The following is a 19616-nucleotide window of genomic DNA, read 5'->3' as shown; positions in this document are numbered from 1 at the left end:
GACTGCTTTTTCCCACCTCCATACAAGGCCATGTATTTCTATCCTGTTTTTATATTTAAGTTATGCAGGGAACAGGCATCATTATATTTAGCATCATCACTTTTAGCTGGCATATTTAACTAATTAGTTATTTTTCTTTATTTTTTTTCCCTATAATGATTGTTTTGCAAATAGCTCTCCCTTTCAAAGCAGCTGAATCGTATTCAGCCCCAGTTTTCTCTTCTCCTTTTGTCAGAAGTATTATGCCATTATACAGAAGAGACAACTTGTGCCAACTAGAAACTGATGGTGTAGGAATTGTTGGCTCTACATACCTGTTGAAAGCTGAGCTTTTCTTTCTAGCGCTAGGCACTTCCAAGACTATATTTATATAATAGTTTTGGCATGAATATCAGTTTCATGATTGTGATATATCACATAGTGAGAAGTATATAGGATAAGCTTTAGCTCCTTATTAGACCTTTACCAAATAGATATACTTGTACATAGTCTTACAAAGAAAAGTTTAGGGAGTTAGATGAATCAAAAGTAGCCAATGCAAGGTCTGGCAGCCTAGATATGTCCATAGTCTTACCATATAACAGGCCCAAAGCTGCGAACATGCTGCTTTTTGTAGAGAAACCAGATGCTGCTACTGGAAAATGTCTCAGCTTGACATCTATGGCCAGATGGCCAAACCTGAGCCTTGTCTGTATTGTAGTGCATGCAGATAATTCTGCCAAGTATAGAAAAATAGAAATATGATCCAGTGACTGTCAGCAGTTAAAGAGGATTACAACAAATTCTTCCATGTGCAGCCAAGGGACATCAAGTTATTGGTGGCTGTTCCTGCTGCATGTATGACCCAACTGTGAGATCTCAGCTTTGGCCCAGCACTGGTTCCAGCAGCACTTTGGTTTTAGGACATGATGGTGCTTGGCTTAGGAGAGAGATAACAGACACTGGACTGCTACTGATAATGGATTTCATTGCTTCTCTTTTGTTCTGTTCCAGTATACAGTCAGTCTGAAACTGTCTGCAGATTAGGCTAAGCGAACAGTCTTTGACATAGAGACAGGAACAGCTTATGAAAGCATGTAGGGGCAGGAGCTAAAAGCACTCTTCCTTAAAACCTGTTAATTGCATAGAAACTTGAATTTCTGTTAAATAGGTCATGCTGGCTCTCTTGACCAAACAGTATTGAGAAACCATCAGTGCACGAAGCCTAAGTTAGTGGTAATTATAGATCCAACTATATTTTGTAATGTGGAGGGTGGCTCTAGCTGGGTGGTTTGGTCAAGTCTTAATTTTTCTTGAAGTTGCCGTTTACTGAAATAAGTCAAAACTCATTTTCATTCTGCCATCTAAACCTTATCTGGTTGCTCTGCATTATTAAGCAGTTATGTTTTTTTCCAGGTTACTGTGTTTCAGTCATAAACATGAACGGTGAAATATGCTTTGGATGAAAAATATCATAAACCAGAGTGCAACTGTGGGACTTGTATCCAAAGTAGTTAATAGATGCAATTGTATACTTGAGGGTCTACTTTACCTACCTAATTACCTCGTGTTTTCTGACTACAGTGGGGCTAATAAACTTTGAAAGCAGTGCAATGATTTTACAATTCTAGAGAAACAAACATAGTATTTACCTTTATTCATACTGCTTAGAAGCTTCAGAAACTGTGCAATCCCAATTACCTTTTGTAATGAACATCATCCCATGAGAAATTTCAATTCCCCTACAATCTAACTGAATGTAGGCAAAATGGAAAATGCACATGGAGAAATCAGTTTGCCCAGCAGGGCTTTTGCACAGACTAATTCTTAGAGAAGAAGTTTAATTTACTCCAAAACACCTAGGGTGATTCCTGGGGGTTGCAATAGCTAATTTATGCTGAATGAGAAATACAGTTTCTTCAACTACCTGATTAGAGTGATATACTTTTTGCCAAAGCAGTGTCCTTGATACTATAGAATAGCTGTAAACTATCCCTGCCTCCCCCAGATTGTGACATATGGATGGTTGTTGGCTGCTGTAATGCTCCGTTTGACAGTATCAGATGGGATTTACTCTGAGTGGTGTTGAGGGGGAGGATGTTCTACAACCTTATAGCTGACATTACAATCAAGCATGAAATGAGGATGAAAATTTACTGTTTAAAACATAGCATTGCCTATTAAAGGAGTTAATTGGTGACTAGTTATTCAGAAAATGTTATTCTATGTCATAAATGTATGTGCACAGTGACTGATCTCAAGTTTGAACAGTTTACAGGGGTGTTGAAAAAAAAACTTCAAAGTGATTCAGTATAGAACAGTGTGCAGCTGGTTTCGTGCTGGATTTAGACCCTTAGGGTAACCAAACCTTGAATGGAATTGTGTTTATGGAACTGTCTAAAATGAGGAAAAATTTCTAAGGTGGTGTAAAATATCCCTAAAAGCAGTCTGCAGAAATGGTGACTACATTTGGCTTTATTTATGTGGCTTTTATCCCACCATCACTTTTTCAGGACAAGCGTCCTATAAAGTTGAGATTTACTTCTCTGCAGTGGGCCAGCTTCATTCCTGCTTATGCCTTTGAGCTAAGTGGTAATTATTCCTGGATCTGGTCCTCTGTTTGGCTTTCTTTTTCATTTTTACTTGAGTTCAACCTTTTCAGGTGGTGTGGTTTAGCCAGGACTGCATTCATGTCAGCAATGTTCCCCTCCTGCAAGTTTCTTCTGTCCTTTAGTATCTTGAGAACCAAGATAAGAAACTTCTTCAAACTTGTTAAGGTTCCCATTATTGTCTTGTTTGTTCATATTACATGTTCATGAGAATGATGCAGCCAGAAATAGCATGAGAAAGAGCATTGACTCCAAACTATATCATTATGCAATATATTGGTATTATAAAATATTTTTTTTTTTCTGATGAGTATCAGAACTGATTTTATTTATTTATTTATTATTATTATTTTTTATTTTTTTTTTACTGAACTGTAAAAGACTCTTAAGCTTATGCTTACCTGTTTTGGAATGTCCTGATGCTTCATGTGTGCTGATATCCTTTCTTCCCTTTCACAGCTGCTTGTAATATTAACTATACACCCATACATAAAAAAGCAGCTCTCTTGCCTGAAGGTACTTTATTGTGTTTGTAAAAGACTGGTTCAGGGAGTTGAATTCCACTGGACCACACACACTTGCAGGAGCAGTCATAAATTTTGCAATTGCAAGCACGGTTAAATCTTTTATTTATAAGGTAACGTACTTTGTATACTGTCAGAAAACAACGAGCAGAATGTAGTTCTGGTGCATCTGTCCTAATGTCAGGAATGTCTGCCAGTTTACAATTTTCAAACAAATAGTTTTCTGTAGTATCAAACATCAGTCATCTGCATGAGCTCTTGGGTACTAAATTAAACAGACAGAAGTCCTGTCTTAATATAAATACAAGTCAAACATGTTTTGATAGTTTTGAAAGAACCTTATCTGTGTGCAAAATATTGTGGAAAAACAAATTGTGAAGGTCTACTTAATTACAACTGACAAACAATGGGAGCTGGGCACATTGTGGCTTTTAATTCTCAGAACTGCCTATGGGGCTAAAGAGGCTAAAGAACCTCAATTCTACCAGAACTAATTATAATGCATCTGATGTAGTGCTGCCTTCTTGGAGATTTCTGAAAGATGTGAATTTTGGAGTAAAGTTGGAACAAAAGAGACTAAATTTGGACAAAGGCTGGTGTTCCATGTTACTCAAACTCTGTCTGCCTGGCCTGCGTGTGTGTACGCTTATATGCACACTAATTAACTTAGAAATAAGCTGTGTGTGTTTGAAAGCTTCCCCTCCCTTATAGTTGTACCATTTGGTCTGATAGAAAGTATTATGTGTCCTAGTATATCTTGTCTGGCTTATATCCTTACATAATTGTAGCTAGGACATTAGTTATATTTGCTAGCTTTTGCATGTATATTGCAGCCAGTTTGTGGAGTGTAAAATAAGACAGAATTTGATGCATTAGATGATCAAGTACATATTAGTATTTTGATTTTTTTTTGTATTTAGATTTTTTTTCTTTTAATTTAGAGTATCTATTTAAATATTATTTTTAGGAGCATGATGTTTTGATAGTTACCAGCAGCAGATTCAAAAGGCATTCAGTAGCCCCATTCATACATTACATACAATTTATTACTTTTCTAATGGCCTTGATAATAAAATAACATACAAGTCCATTCATGTATTATGTTTAATCTCCCTGAAGACAAAGGATTGAATTTGTTTGCTTTCATGCATACCAATATTTATCATATCAATTCATTATTGGCTGAAGTGTGCGAGATCAAATCTGGTGCAAATTTGTTACATCATGTGAATTTAAGTGAAGTTAATGGCACAGTATGGAATTAGTGATGCAATAACCAAACAGTGATGGGTCTTGGTGGGGATATTTTTTCAAGTTTCCAAGAATGTGCTATTTCTACTTTTTTAGCAGACCTAGCCCTGAAACAACTGAACAACAGAGGATTTTTTAAAGGGCTGAATGCCTAACTGCCTTTGTTATGATTTTTTTTTTGGCTTTGCACACTTGGGAATCTCGGCAGTCCTTGTGCTACCTGCCAGCCAAGCCCTATCTCTTCTAATTGTGAAACTGGACCTAGTTCTGGACTCTAGGCCTGGGCTGCCCTGTGACCTGGGTCTGAGCACTTGTTCATCTATGCTGATACCTGTTTTTCTGTTCAGTCTTGTCTTGAAGGCAGGCAGGCAGGAAGCAGACAGATCTGATGAGCCAAGTCAGGTTGCCCTATGGGCTCTTTTGACTGCCAGTTGGATCAGCCTGCTGTAACAAGTAGTCTCGTATATGAACTTAGACTGCTTAAAATAAATAAATAAATAATTCTGGCTTCAGACAACGTTCTACTGTTGAGCCGGGATGAGTAGCTCCTTCTCTTGCTTTTCAAAGTTTTACCACAAATCTTCAATCTATTTTCTCTTTTCTTCTCTTATTCTGGGAGCGCTGGAGCCAATTCAGAATAGAATATCCATCATGGGATAGACCCTGATGATCTTTTACCTTTCAGATATCCTTCAAACTAATTTGGACAAAAATAAACACTAGAATTTTCTGTCCTGAATGTTTCAGACATGATTGGTCACTGACTGCCTCAAATGGGTATTTTGTCATTTGGCTTCTGCAAGTTAGGAGGATAAAAAATGAGTGCTGTCAGTTGAAAGCACTCTAAATAGCTTAATAGCCATTACCTTAGGCAGTACCTTTTACTCTCCATTTTGTCTTGATTCCAAAATATGACTTTATCTTCCTCATTTGTCGAATACCTTTTAAGATTTGCAGTCTCAAAAGATGAAGGTGCCTTCCTGTACCCAGAATAGCTCCCACAAATCTGTCCAAAGAAGTCTTTTAGAAATGCATCACTATAAATCATGAAATATTTGTGCTGGGTGGGGGGCAGGTGGGGGAATAGATAACCACCTATTAAATGAATGATGCTTCTTTTCAGTGCCTGGCCTGAAAAGATAACAATATATTGATGCTGTTAAGTGGAGTAATGATCTTTGGTTACGATTCTTTTTTTTTTTTTCTATTTTCACTGTGGTATATGCAAATATAACCCATTCCTACAGAAAGTGAATGTGTAATGTTCTAACGTGGATGCACGTATTTTCAGTACGAGTAATTTTCTCAGAATCTTACGTAGCATTTAATAACCACAATAGATTGCACCTACAAGCACTATGTGTATGTCTGTTTATAGCTAAGGATCTCAAAATATTTTATGGACATTAACTGTGAACAATATAAAATAACATGCATCAGTGAGGAAAAAATTGTGTTAATTCACCTTTTTAGGAGCTTGAAAAATCATTCCTTTTATTTTTATTTTCCTGCAAGTATTAGGAGTAAGTTCTAGTGGCAGATACCTATTGAAATCCAAGGACACAAATCACCTTGGTTTTGAACTTGGAAAACCAAGCCACCAGAATTTCAACTCATGTTTTAAAAAAAACTAGAACATAAAAACTGAATTCCTAATTTAAAGCACTTTGTAAAGTATTCCAGTGTTGAAATAGTAGGACAAAATTTTGTTCTTTGTTTCCTAGTGGCATGCTTCCTTGGCAAAAAGACTACACAATTAAGTTTCCTTTTTGAGACGTTTCAGATTTTCAGGAGTTAGAACTGCAGTTCATATATAGCAACTGCTTTTGAGAGACTGGGAGTGTTTTGGAAGCATCTTAGGAAAGAATTTCACATGTTAAGTTGTACTAACCTGGTTCAGACACAGTGTGCAATGTCAGTGCTGTTGCATCAGATCCTATGAAATATTGCAGAGGAACTTTGTGTGATTTTTTTTTTTTTTTTTGTACTGAGTTGAGTAATCTACTATGTACCCTGGACATGCACCAAATAGAAGTGGCTCCATCTTAGTTAAAATTATAAAATGGGCTGACTTGTAGTTGCACCTGTATGAGCAGGCAGGTGTGTACATGTTGTAACAGATGTTTTATTGTTGGAGTTCTGTGTAGGGCCTCAGGGTTGTCCGAATCATCCTATGCTGAAGGGGTAGGACCTCATGCAATGATGTAGAGTGACTTCATAGACTTTTCCTGACAGCTCAGTATCTTTTCTTTATTCAGAAGTAATAGAGCTGGCATAGCTCTCTGAAGAAAAAGAAATCAGTGTGGTAGAGAGGGAACATCCTGGAGAGAAGGCTAGGATCAGTCCAAGTTGAAGGATATGATGAAAAGGCAGTATGTACAAGCTGGGACGTGTTAATATTTTCTTGGGAGGTGTACCAATTTACATATGAAATGAACAAAGAGATTAAGTGCTTGGAAATCAAGCATAGAAAAACATTTGGCTGAAAAATGCTTAAGATGGGTGCTGCATGCTGGAACAATAGAAGCAGCAGCAGCAGACTGTGCTTCATGTACATTATCTGCAGCAATCATAGTGCCTTTATGATCTGTATGCCATTAGAGGAGTGAGTGATTGCTTCAGTGTATGACCAGATGTTTTATTTGAAGACCATTAATCAAATTTCCCAAGGCAGAAGAAACATTAAGCAATTAATTAAGTTATAATACTGGTCTTGTAAGAGGGTTCTGTCTACACTAATTAATCAAGCCAAGTTGGAAGATTTTGTTCAAGGAGCTCTGAAACACTTTCTGATAGCCTTCAGAGAAAAACTGAGTATTACAGAGATGTGAGCTAGTCAAAAAGACCCTTGCTTTGCCCTCATGTCTGCTGCTGTGATGGGCTGTCTTAGTCATGGTTACATCAAGATACTTTATAGTCACAAGGACTATTGTAAGGAGCTTCAGTTGAGTGAGACAAGAAGTCCCTCTTCCTTTCTGCTTTGAATTTAAGGAAAATGCTTTGAATTTTGAAAGATTAAATCAGACTGCTGTTTTGATTGTTCATCTTGGGAGAATGTAGAGAGAATATACAGTTAGGAAGAGCTCATTTTTATTTTTAATGCAACAGCAACAGTGCCCGCAGGGGTTTCAACCTAGAGCTTTATAAAATGAGACTCTTGTTTCCATCTTGCCATCATAAGAGCATTAACTTCAAGAGGAGGGAGTTAGTATCCAGTGCTGCCTCCTAGCAGTTCTACAGGAGGAAGAGTTTTCATGGCTGCAGAAGAGCTTGTGGGAGCTTCCCCATACGTAGTCAACAGTGACCTGTGTCAGAAGTACCAAATTTCCTTAAACTTATTTGAAAACTTGAGCCTCAGTTGTGTAGGAGGATGCTGGATGTTTTCTCATCTTGTGCTGAAAATAACAAGGACAGTTTTGTTAGTGTTTTATTTACTTGAAAGCTTTTGAAACTAGCTGTAATTGGATCTCCCATTCCTCTGTCTGAAGGGAAGGGACAGATAAGCTTGAGAAACCTGCTGTGATCAGTCACGCAGGAAATAAAATAACTGAAAATAGAAGATGAGACAATTTGAAGACTGTTTAAGAAAAGAACCATTAGGTGTGAAAATAAGATTTGTTTTGACACATTACCTACTAAAGCAGCCAGGGAAATTAATGTAATAGTTGTACTTTTCAGATTAACAGTTAATACACAAATGGATGTATTTGTTTCGTAAGTTACTGGAGCATGTTTTGGTTGATGTCAGCTGGCTTCCACACTCTGCCTGGCTGGCTGGATAAGCATTCTCTGGCATGCTCTCCGGAGAACGTGCCTAATGTAGGAGGTAGAAAGATCCTTTAATCAAAAGGGTCTACAGCACTTGGAAACAGCCTGAAGATACGAAAAATTAAGTAGTAAAAAGTTTGAATGTCGTAGAAAATCCTTGACCACTAAGGTAGCAAAAAGGATTCAGTTTTGACAGACTGAGCCAGGTCAACAACTGCACTGCGTGTGTTTTGTGATGAACTGTGGCTGCCCACCAACAAGAAATCTGCTAACTCAATCAAGATTAAACAAATACCAATCAGAACTAAAGGGCAAATAGTGGCCCTAGCATAGTTTTTTTGCAAAAAAAGGCAGGATTAAGAGTAAAACATTTTATGATGGTTAAGGGGAAGACAATGAAATAAAAAAAAATGACGTACAGGCTAACTTGTCTTGGGCTGGCTTGGGAAAGCTGCAAGACATGTTTCCATAGAAACAATAATTACAGATTATATAGATGCTGCACGGGCCACAATCTTTTCTTACTGCCTAGAAGAGGGTTTCTTGGCAGTGAATAGAACAGGCAGGTGCCAAAGTGATGAAATCATCACTGGTAATAAAACCATTAATTGAGATGGAAATCTTGAGGGGCATTACAGTAACTGATTATATATGGAAAAATAAGTTATCATACAGTGTTCACTTTTTTTTTTTCAGTCTGTCTTCTTCAAACATGTTAATTAGACTAATAAAGATACTCTCTTCCCACAAACTTTGTACTGTTGTTAGATTATCATGGACCAAATGTAGTCGTTTGAGGAAAAAGTAGCTGTTATCTATGCATAGATTTCTAGCATCCCTATTTTCCTTGATCTTTCAGGGAAGAACATATATACTATTTTTTTCTTCAGAAAAGAAACAAGTGCAAAGCCAAACAAAAAACATGTACACAAACATCTCAGAGGAAAAAGCTTGTATAGATTACTGAAAATCTTTATTATACTTGTACTATTTTTTATTTATTTTTTTTTTTTAGTACTTGTTAACATGACAGAAGGACCTCTTTAGGACTTGCCTGCATACCATAGGATAAAAAGATTAGATAAAATGTTAAACAGTATTTGGAAAATTTCTTGATGAATCACAGTTGATCTTCTAGGTACCTTCTAGGGGTGGGCTTTGAGAGAACAAAATAAGCTGAAAGAAAGTGTCATTTGGGTTTCAGTGGGAATATAACTGATGAAAAAATTAGAACTTTTTCTATAATTTTTCTTCTTGACTTAGATTAATTGGATTGTTCTAAGAGGAGATCTGGGGTAGTTTAGTAAACTAGTTTCTAGTAAACTTCTAGCTTCCCAGGGAGGACAAAAACAATGTTGTATCTGTCAAGTTAAATTGTGTAAGTGATTTTACTTGGACAAGTGAGAAGTTTAAATTATAATAATAATAGATCATTTTGTGTCTGTTTGTGAAGTTCTATTTGTGCCAAGTAGGCTCACGTGAAATTCCTGAGATCCTGTTCTGATCTCAGATATCAATGGCCAGACCGGGCAGCTGTTACTACGATTACTTACCACTTTCATATATACTGCACTCATGCCAATACTTAGTACCAGTATCATCTATTGGAAGAAAGAAATATAATTGGGATAATGACACTGATGTATCTGTTCTGGAGAGCCCTCATCTGAGGGCTGCTCTGGCAGTATGGAGGTTATGAAGCAGGTATGAATATGTCTAACTGTAGTGCAACAGCAAAGTACAGGGTAAAAGAGGAAAAAAAAATAAGCTGAATGAAGTACCAGATGAAATTAGAGGTACAAGTATTAGAGCAGAATTTTGCAGTATATTAAGATAAAGCTCACGTAACCAGGAAAACACAAAAGATAGTAGTGTTTTTTGATGACATGCAATCACAATCTTCATCCAGGTTCCCATAAACTACTGTGCATTTTTTTATTATTATTTTTCAATGTATTTCTAAGATTTTGGCTAATTGTCATGGCTACTCTTCTCTTAGACACAAAATTATTCAATAATTGGGGAACATTCTTACAGTTGTGTTGTTTTCCTAAATCACCCAGGTCTACAGTCTTTCAGACTTAGAAGCATGCTACTGCTGTGTTTGAGGAAGCATTTGAACATGTCACCCAATACCTGCAAGTCTGAAATGAGAGAAGATTGCATCAGGATATTGTTGGCAAGGTAACTTCTGTTATAGGCCTATCTGCCTCTCTATACAGTTTACTCCAGTTAATTTTCATAGGTTGATTTTCTTAAATGTCATACATCATGTGTTCTTGTTATGAAATGGTAGATAAGATATAGTGTATGAAGAAATGTCATTCGTTGTTTCATATTTCACTCTTAATTAGTCTATCACTGGAATATTTTTTCAGACTAAATTGTCAATTTTGTCATGTACTTAAGTAGTTTCATTTTTACGCTTTAGAGAAGTATACATTTTCAATTGATATAATCCAAGATCATGTAATTCTTACTGAAGCACAGAATCCATACGTACTTATTCCTTTGAAGTTCAAAGGGGCAAATTGTTTTCATAGGTACTTACTTCTTTCTGGAGAGTTGGTGAGAGTGAAGAGGAGAAAGAAAATGGGGAGAATCAAATCTGGGCTCACCAAACTTTGCAGCAAACCTTTCATTTGCGCACTAGACACTGAAATTTCATAAGAGGTTATAGCTACATTATTAATAAAATGAATATTATTCCTTTTCATATTGTTTCTACAGTTAAATCACTATACCATACTGATCCTGTCAGTTTCTGCTTTTTCTTCTGATACTGTAATAATTTATAGAACATAATGGGCAATATTGATCTACATTTCAGTTGAATTCATCTATTTTTTTTGTGAGTAGTAGGTTTGTTGACATATCCTTGCAATGTGAGATACTTGTGTGTTTCATATATGCATGAATAATATGAATATGTACTTAAACCCAAAGATCACGATAGAGGGTAACATTCCTATCCAACAAAACATGCAGATATATACCCGGGACTCATTGAATTGATAAAATTGCATCATGTCTATATTTGTTTCATGTAGTGTTTGGAAATGATGGGCTTAGACACATTCATAAGTATTTCTTTAGTTAATTCCTGAGTGTAAATTGAAGTATGTAGGTAAAAGACTTTGTAATACTATATCTAAATTATTGTTCTAGATGTTTGTATGGTTACCTGTTAAGTCACGACTCAAGTGCAAGCCAGTTCTCACTTTCCTCCATTTCTTGCTTTCCATGGGTAAGAAATATACAAAGACTAGAGGACACCTAAGGCACATGTCAGCCTAGGTGGTAGTGTCAAAGATCGTATCTGTCTCATGTCTGTATGGAGTAAGGCCTTTCAAGCGCTCATTTACAAAAAAAAAAAAAAAAATTCAATTTAGTACCCAAAAAATAGCTGCATAGCTCCTTTTGTGGAAATGTGAAGGAAATTGTGACTTCAGAAAAGCCTAAAGAAATACATGATTGGATAATGACTAATTCTAGTGGTGACATTTTCAGAACAAAAGCTTATGAATTTGAGCATGGCTGTGATTAAAGATTGGGGTAACCAAGCCAAAATGAATCTACTGCTATTTATTAATCCTCCTTCAGTAAGTATCTTCCATTATTCTCAACATATTTACTTATGTCTTTGCTCAGAGTCTATATTTCAGTATAAATCAAAATGAAATTTAGCTATGTGAAGTTGCTTTGCTTTCATTTTCTATGATTGACACTATTTACGCAATATATTTGCCTGTTAACTTGCATCCCTTCTCAACTTTGCTGTTGTTGAAGTAATTCAGTGCAGTGACTGACACAAAAGTTGGATGTTACTGGCTGTCATGCATGTAAAGACAAGTGTGGTAGTTCAGATAGTGCTATAAGACTGAAATTTGAACAGCAAAAGCCCACGTTCTCTCTAGACACAAATCACATCAGTCTGTTCATTTCCAGTATACTGACACATTTGGCAAGTTAGATAATAGATCTTAAATATTTTCCTTTATCACTAGATGTGAGCGTTGTACCAAATATAGTGTGCAAGTTTTTTCCAGTAGGAAGAAGCATGGTGTAACAGTTGCCAGTATTAGAACTCAGCTTGAACACTGGCTTTCTTATGATTTTTGTCATATTGATTAATTTTGATCTATTATCACCTTTCACAAAAATCTGTGTGCATCACAGATATTAGAGAAACAGGAAAAACATGAAAATAGATCTTTTTGAGACTTTGACTGGGAAAAGCATGCACTTTACTGTAGTAATCTCTTTATAGTCTTTGATATCTGGTGTTGACGAGTTAAATGACCTCACTTAGTTTATTCCATGGGACCTCTCATTAGGGCAAGCAGAATTCCCCTTTATTCTCTGCAGCACTTAAGCTTGGCTCCAAATTCAGCACTTCTTCTCTGTCTTGTAAGGACATACAGTGTGCACAAGAAATTTTCCAAAATGAGGAAATTGAGGTTACTCTTGATATTCAGTCACTGGAGGGAAAAAAAAGAAGTAGCAGAAGCCTATGATTTGTCACAAGACTAGAAATAACCTTTGAATAATTGGTCTCATTAAATAGAGGCTTGTCGTTATGGTAATATCATCCCAGTTGATGCAGAAAACCAAACAGGGTCATAAAACAGCAATTATGAGACATGTCACAGTGAAAGTATTGGGTAAGAAATTGTCTTGCAGGAAGTGATTGTTGGCAGGTTTCCTAGGAAGCATGTATTCTAGGGATGCCTCATTCACCTAATCCTGTGGTGCAGTCCACATAGCACAATAGTTGCCTGCTTACTGAATGAGGACCTTGAGATCAAGACCATTCATCAAACCCAAATTGATCTAGGAGTTTCTTTTCTCTGCCCGTCACATTCAATGACTGATTAAGGTAGTGAAACCCTTTCTTAAAAAAAAAAAAAGTTCAGAAACTTGTGAACGATGTGATTATAATGCATATATGCAGTATGTAATATATGTAAAAAGACAGTGGAAGAAGGAAGAAGATCATGAAGCTGATGCTTTTGAAGAGCTTATCAGACTGAAAAGCAAGAACACTTTAAAAAAAAAAATAAAAATAAATGGTTAAGGTTAGGGCTACTGTTAGTATGGAAAAAATACTTTGCTGTTCCAAGAACTTGAAATTTACTGTTTTCTCATTAAATGTGGTAAAAAAAAAAAAAAAAAAGCTTAATTAAAAAACGAACAACCCCCCCCCCCCCCCCCAAAAAAAAAAAAAAAAACAAAAAACAAAAAACACCACACTTTAGTTGTAAGATAAATAGTATCTGTGGGTTGCTTGGGTGTTTATGAAGGCAAAATTTTATTGCTCCTCTTCCTTATTACATAGCCCATGAACTTTCTTGTGTTCTATTTCCAGTTTCAAGTCATACAAAATTTAGGAGTTCCTTTATTATAGGAGGCAGGTGGATCACCAGCTGCTTTGCTAAAATGCTGCAGGAGGCACACAAATTTCTGTGCTGATATTGTACAGAACCTTTCATTCACACAGAAAGAGAAAGAACAGTCCAGTGGCTGGAGTTGTGGTTTAGGATAGGTGGATGTTGCCACTGATGTTCCCACTCTTGTGGGAACTGGACAGGTATAGGGGACTCTGATTTAGCTGCATGTACTGAACTCGAATATCTGAACACTTGATTGTTCTCAGCCCTGAAGGACTGTTGTCTCCCAATAAGCTGTTAGGATGCAGATTGTTTGGAGGAGAAGAGGGTTCTCAATAGTGTGGATGTGAGTCATTCCCTGTCAGCTGGCCTGAGGCCAAACAGGCTTGTGCATATTAATTTACTAGAACAGCTAAGGCCTACTCTTAAAGTTTTTTATTTTTTTATTTAAAAAAAAAAAAAAATTATTAATTATAGTGGAATTCAATTTTTCATTTAAAAATGAAAAGTCAAGGTCTTTTGTTTTAAAATTATTAAAAAGATACATTTCAGCATTAATACTCAGTGCTCTTCACTGAAATGACTCAAGAATTAATTTGTGGGCAAATAAAATTCTTTGAACTTGTTTGAAAAAAATTTTTCTCGTTTTAGTGTTTATGGTTTTTAAAATGCTGAATACGTTTAGCTGTCCCAGGAGTCAGACAGGATTAGTGTGCTCAGCTCCTAACTGGAAGGCTTTATGTTCAGGTGTGTGGCAGTAAATAGATCTATGGAAGAACTGACTTAAACAAGCACAGTTACGCAGGCATGAAGTCAAATATCTGCCAATACTGGACATAGAATATATTTCTTCCTATTTAAGTGGAAGCTAGTTAAATACGTAAATGTGTCATCTTTTTTCAACATCCAGAATGATGATTTTTTTCATACAATTCCTTTATAGTTTTGTTCCACCTCCCTCCCCACCCCCTTTTGATTTTACCATTTAGTGTAATGATAGATACAGAACAAAATAGATAATATGTTAGTTGTAATTTAAAGAATCCATTCATTTTCTGGATTAGGCTTTTTGAAACAATTTGTCCATATTTCCTCTAATTAACTGGAAAAAATACATTAACATGAAAATGAAAAACAGCTTTAGTTAATGGACTTATATAAGTTTCATTACGTATATTTGTAAAATTTGTTACTTGTGCGAACTAATGATACCTTCTCTATTTCACTAAAGTGTTATGAGCATATGTATAAGTGTGTTAGCACAGAAGATTTGAGTAATTCTGTTTTAAGATGCATGTTCCTGAGATACCCATGTCCTCAACTCTCCATTGTGAAGGCAAATTGCATACTATCCAGAACTTACAGTAAGATGTTTTGGGTTACAGTTGCTCTTTATAATATAGAATAGTTCAGTTGGAAGGGACCTACAAAGATCACAAAATCCAACTGCTTGAATATTTGCAAATTAAAGTTCTCTTATATTTGCATGTTGCTACAATGTATGAGTGCTTGTAACTGACATTATAAGAAAAACAGTTCTTCATGTTCATAATCTGTTGTATGGAGTCATGAGAAAAAAAAAGTGGTGTTTTTTTTTTTTTTCCTGACTTTCTGTAACATTTGTCATTAGTAAAATGACAAATTCAGGAAGAGAGAATGGTCTTATGGAACAGATACACAGCAGGGAAGCAGAAGAAGCTAGGCTAAGTGTGTGGGGGGGGAAGGAGAACATGTTAGAAATAGAAGCTGCATCTGGTTAAAATTTAACCCAAAGACTTAGAGAAGAATGACATTAATATCAATGGAATCATACCAACAGTAGGGGCACAAGGATGCAGTCACTGGAATTAATACTTGTTGGTAGTTTGTGATGATGTTAATGGAACAATGCAGATAGATCAGGCAAGTCAAAACTGTGCTAACTTAAATTGTTATAAAAACAAACAAAACCAAAAAACATCAGTAAGTCCCTCTGCTATTAGAATTTTAGGATTTTTCATGAGCCAGAGAAGTTGTATCCTGGAGTGTGGCAGCGTCCGTCTCCAGAGAGTGGGGCAGAGTCCTAAATATAGCTCAGTCTGGGAAGTATTTGGATGGCATTGAAGTAGGGAATATTTTATGAGGTTTCCATATATAAATAAAAGATGAATGCAATTAGTGCTCACCATAGGATATTTCCTTCTGTGTAACCCATTTTTTTTTTCCTATGGTTTTCAGCAGGAGATGTGTCATCAAGTGCCTTTTGAATATCAAACAGTTTGAATGAGCTGTCATAATCAGCTCTGTAACCTTTTATAACCATCTTTATGGATGAAAATTTTGCCTTTGAAATCCATATTGGCTATTCTTTCAGATTTCTACTTCAAATATGCTATGTAACTTTCTTCTAATTAGTGATTCCATCATATTTGTAAGGTACAGATGAATAACATTATTATTTCTCCAGGTCAGGACTGCTTGCGCTTTATAAACACTGAAGACTCATCTTTGTACTTTTGGACTCTTCAAGCTTTGTGCTATTGACTTTTTATGACTGACACAATGCTCTGAATCCTGAGCATCTAGACAATGATATATACTTTAGAGCCTGAGGCTTTCTTGAAGATCATGGAAGTTACATTGCTCTATAGTTCCAGTGGTCACTCCTTTTTTTTTTTTTTCTTTTTTTTTTTTTTTTTCCAAAACTAGATTAAGATCAACAGTATTCTGAAAGTATTAAGGTACCTAGGTGTATGGTTATTTTTGCTCCTGTTTATCGTAAAATCACTGGCATCAATATTTGCTGGGTGGAGTCCATGCTCACTGAACTCAATGACTTCTGTAATGGGATAACATGGGTAACTTAGGGAGATTTTCTTAAGACTGCCACTATTTTAATCAATCAATTTCAAAAATAAATAAACAAATGCTCATCATCACCCTTTGAGAAATTTTAAACGTCCCAATAAGAGGACATGGAGTAAAGGACAGTTATTTGCACCAGAAAGGACTTTGTCTTGAAAAAAGCCTTTCTTCCGATTCAATTGCAAAGTATCTTTTTATTCAGAATTTCTCTTCCTGATGCTAATGACCTATTTGAAGCAACAATTACCTGTATTGCTACCTTAGAAATCTGAGGTTGTTATGAGTAAGAAATATAGAGGCAGGGGAACTTAATATGGTAAGATAAAACCTTGCAAATGTTGTATTTCCTAAATAATATAGGGAAGATAAAATAGCAAGTCAAAGCTCAAGATATCATACACAAACTGAGGCAAGCTATGAATGCTCAAAATACAAAAATGTTGAGATTTTGTTGTCAGGACATTTATTTCCATGTTCCTTGCACTACTGGGGCAATATGAGTTTGGAAGCACAATTTGTGAAGCCCCTGAATAGTGGCAGTTCCATGCAGAGCTTCCAGCCTGATATTTCTCAAAGCTCTGGAGATGTATATATATTTTAAAAACTCAAAAGCAACTCTTTTATTGGACAAAACACCATTTTATTAGTAAGAGTGGCCAGTCAACCATAGAGTTTGCTAACTTGTGATATGATTTTTGCACTTTTCCAGATCATGCACACTTTTCCAGTTCTCAGCCCTATCCTTTCCTTGATGTTCTGATAAACTTCTGAACTATTAGTTATAAAAATTAAACTGGAATTTTTTGTGACTTCCCACTATGCTACAGTCTTCACTCTGGTTTCTCTCAAATGTACTCAATGTGTGAATATACTGAATATACGACCATCTCCAGTCTTTGAAAATATGTTCTCAGTCACCTTTGCAAATGGGTTCATGCTGCACTCTGTGCTAGTCCAACAGATATACTTTGATCAACTAGGAAGCGTACAGCCACAGTGGATGGTAAGGAAAAAAAAAAACTGTCATGTAGAATACACACAACGTCTACCTTCGGTTTTCCCACTGTTCTTTACTTTATCTTGATATTGCGGAGAAAATTTTAAGGTCCAAGATACATGGTTAAGTTACAACACTTCAGCTGAACAATTGTGAGAGAGAATGTTCATGTTTTTAACCTGAAACAGTGAAAGAAAATAATCTATTTTACTCCCCGGTCTATTACTGCAATTAACTGAGAAGGTAGAGTAAATCAGTCTCGTGTCCAAGGTCTAACCCAGGTTGGTGTCCTTAGTTACACACTGAATGCTCATAGAAAAATCTATAAATCTCCATATAAGTAAGAATGTAGTGTATTTAGTGCTTGTGACTAAATTCTTGCAGTTTAAAAACCAGCTAGTTGTGATATTACTACTTTTTGTTACTTATTATATCCACCAGTGTTTTGCAGTTGTAGTCAGGAAATGATGTATATGGTGCTCTATAAATGAAACAATATTATAGTCCTTGCTTTTGAAGAGCTTCTGACATAAAGTAGACAAAAAGTCAGTCATATAAAAACAGATGGGAGATGCAAACTCATGACAGAGTGGCTCTGAATAATTTGATGAGCACTGGTCAGAACAGACCAAAGCTTAGCCATGCTGTTCTAAACATTACAGTAAAAGAAAAAGTTAGAATGAGAGTTCTGAAGGAAAACAGTAGGATTATTTTTGCGTCATTAAAAAAAAAATAAAATACACAGGTCCACTGCTGCTTGAGAGAGAGAGAGCAGGTGGCAGACAGGATTACACAAATATTACCATATTTTATAAGACACAACCTAAGTATCATGTGCACGTCACTGTATTATTTTGCCTGACTATGTACAGGAAGAATAATTGAATGCTGGTTGTTCCTGCGCGTGGTTTTTGGAACGTGGTTGTTCAACTTTGTGGGAGTGGGAGGGGATACCATAAACAGTGTTTTTTGTCTAGGAAGCAATCTTTTGTAGCAGCCTTATTAAATAAGGCTGCTGAAATCTGTCATCTGTTTTGAATTCCATTGTATTTCCACTCTGCTGTGTTATGGCAGTGGAACAGTTCAGCCTTTGATTGTAAGCAGTATTGTCTGAATAATAATCCTGGTGGTTATGATCTTCAAAAATCCCTTAGGCTAACTGAAAACGAGGGAGAGAATAATGCCTTCTGTAGCGTGTAACAGAATGAACTTGATCAGGGAAAATGAAAGCTTTTACATAAGGTAGTATTGTCATCATAGTGCAGAAAGAACAGTTGTCGCAAAAGAAAAATTTACAGGTGCCAAAGTTTTCAGTATGTTTTACTAGTGTCTTACCAGTATTGCTAGTTCTTTAATAGTTTTAATTGAATAATTGATTTCTATTTAATTTTGCATTTATCACATATTATATATGTCAGTCATCATAAAAATAGAAAAATATATTCACTGTATTCACATTTTTCAGAAAAGGAAAGAGTTTTATGTCAACCTTATCAAACCCAGCTGAGAAATCCTAAATCTCTTGACAGTAGAAACCCATTTGGGATGAGTCTTGTGCTTTTTAAATGGAAGAGAAACAGTTTATTTGGATTATAATTGAGACAAGCTGAGACAAACTGGGGGAGTTTGTATAGCAGAAACAAACACTGAGTAAACACTGGATGTGTAGGTTTAGCCATTTATTTGGAGGTAAAATAGATGGACCTGCAAGGTGTCCTTCCACCCACATTACCAGTTCTATGTGGAAACACTTGTAGCTGACTGCAAATTTTAATTTTGTGATAGTAACAAGATAATTTTATGTTGGCTTTTTTCCCCCCACTATTTAAGCTCAATAATACAGCGAGACAAGAATCCTCAATTGAGTGAGATTTTTAGCTCTGCTATGTGGCATGAAGTGTTAACAGTTCCACAGTCAGTCGTGGTTATCTTCGTTGAATGCCATATTATTGATTTCATATGACTTCTTCAATTTGTCTGTAATACACTGAGTTCTGTTCTTGTCCTAAAAATGCTTGCAATTCCCTTTGATTTCATATAAATATGTTGACAGCTTTTGAAAAAAAGGCTTGTTTTGAGGAAAGGAAATCTCATTTTTATGACAGCTACTTCGTGGAAATACTGTCAATCACTTATGTTTCACGCTATCATGGCTGAAGCTAGAATTTAATGTGCTGTCTGGTTTTGTTCGTTTGTTTTTTAATAAGCTGCTGGTTAGGAACTAACTTCTGGTACCTGCTGTATGTTCAGGTTC

Source organism: Aythya fuligula, chromosome 5, assembly GCF_009819795.1.
Source record: "Aythya fuligula isolate bAytFul2 chromosome 5, bAytFul2.pri, whole genome shotgun sequence".
Taxonomy (NCBI): Eukaryota; Metazoa; Chordata; class Aves; order Anseriformes; family Anatidae; genus Aythya; species Aythya fuligula.
Note: the sequence above shows the minus strand (reverse complement) of the source record.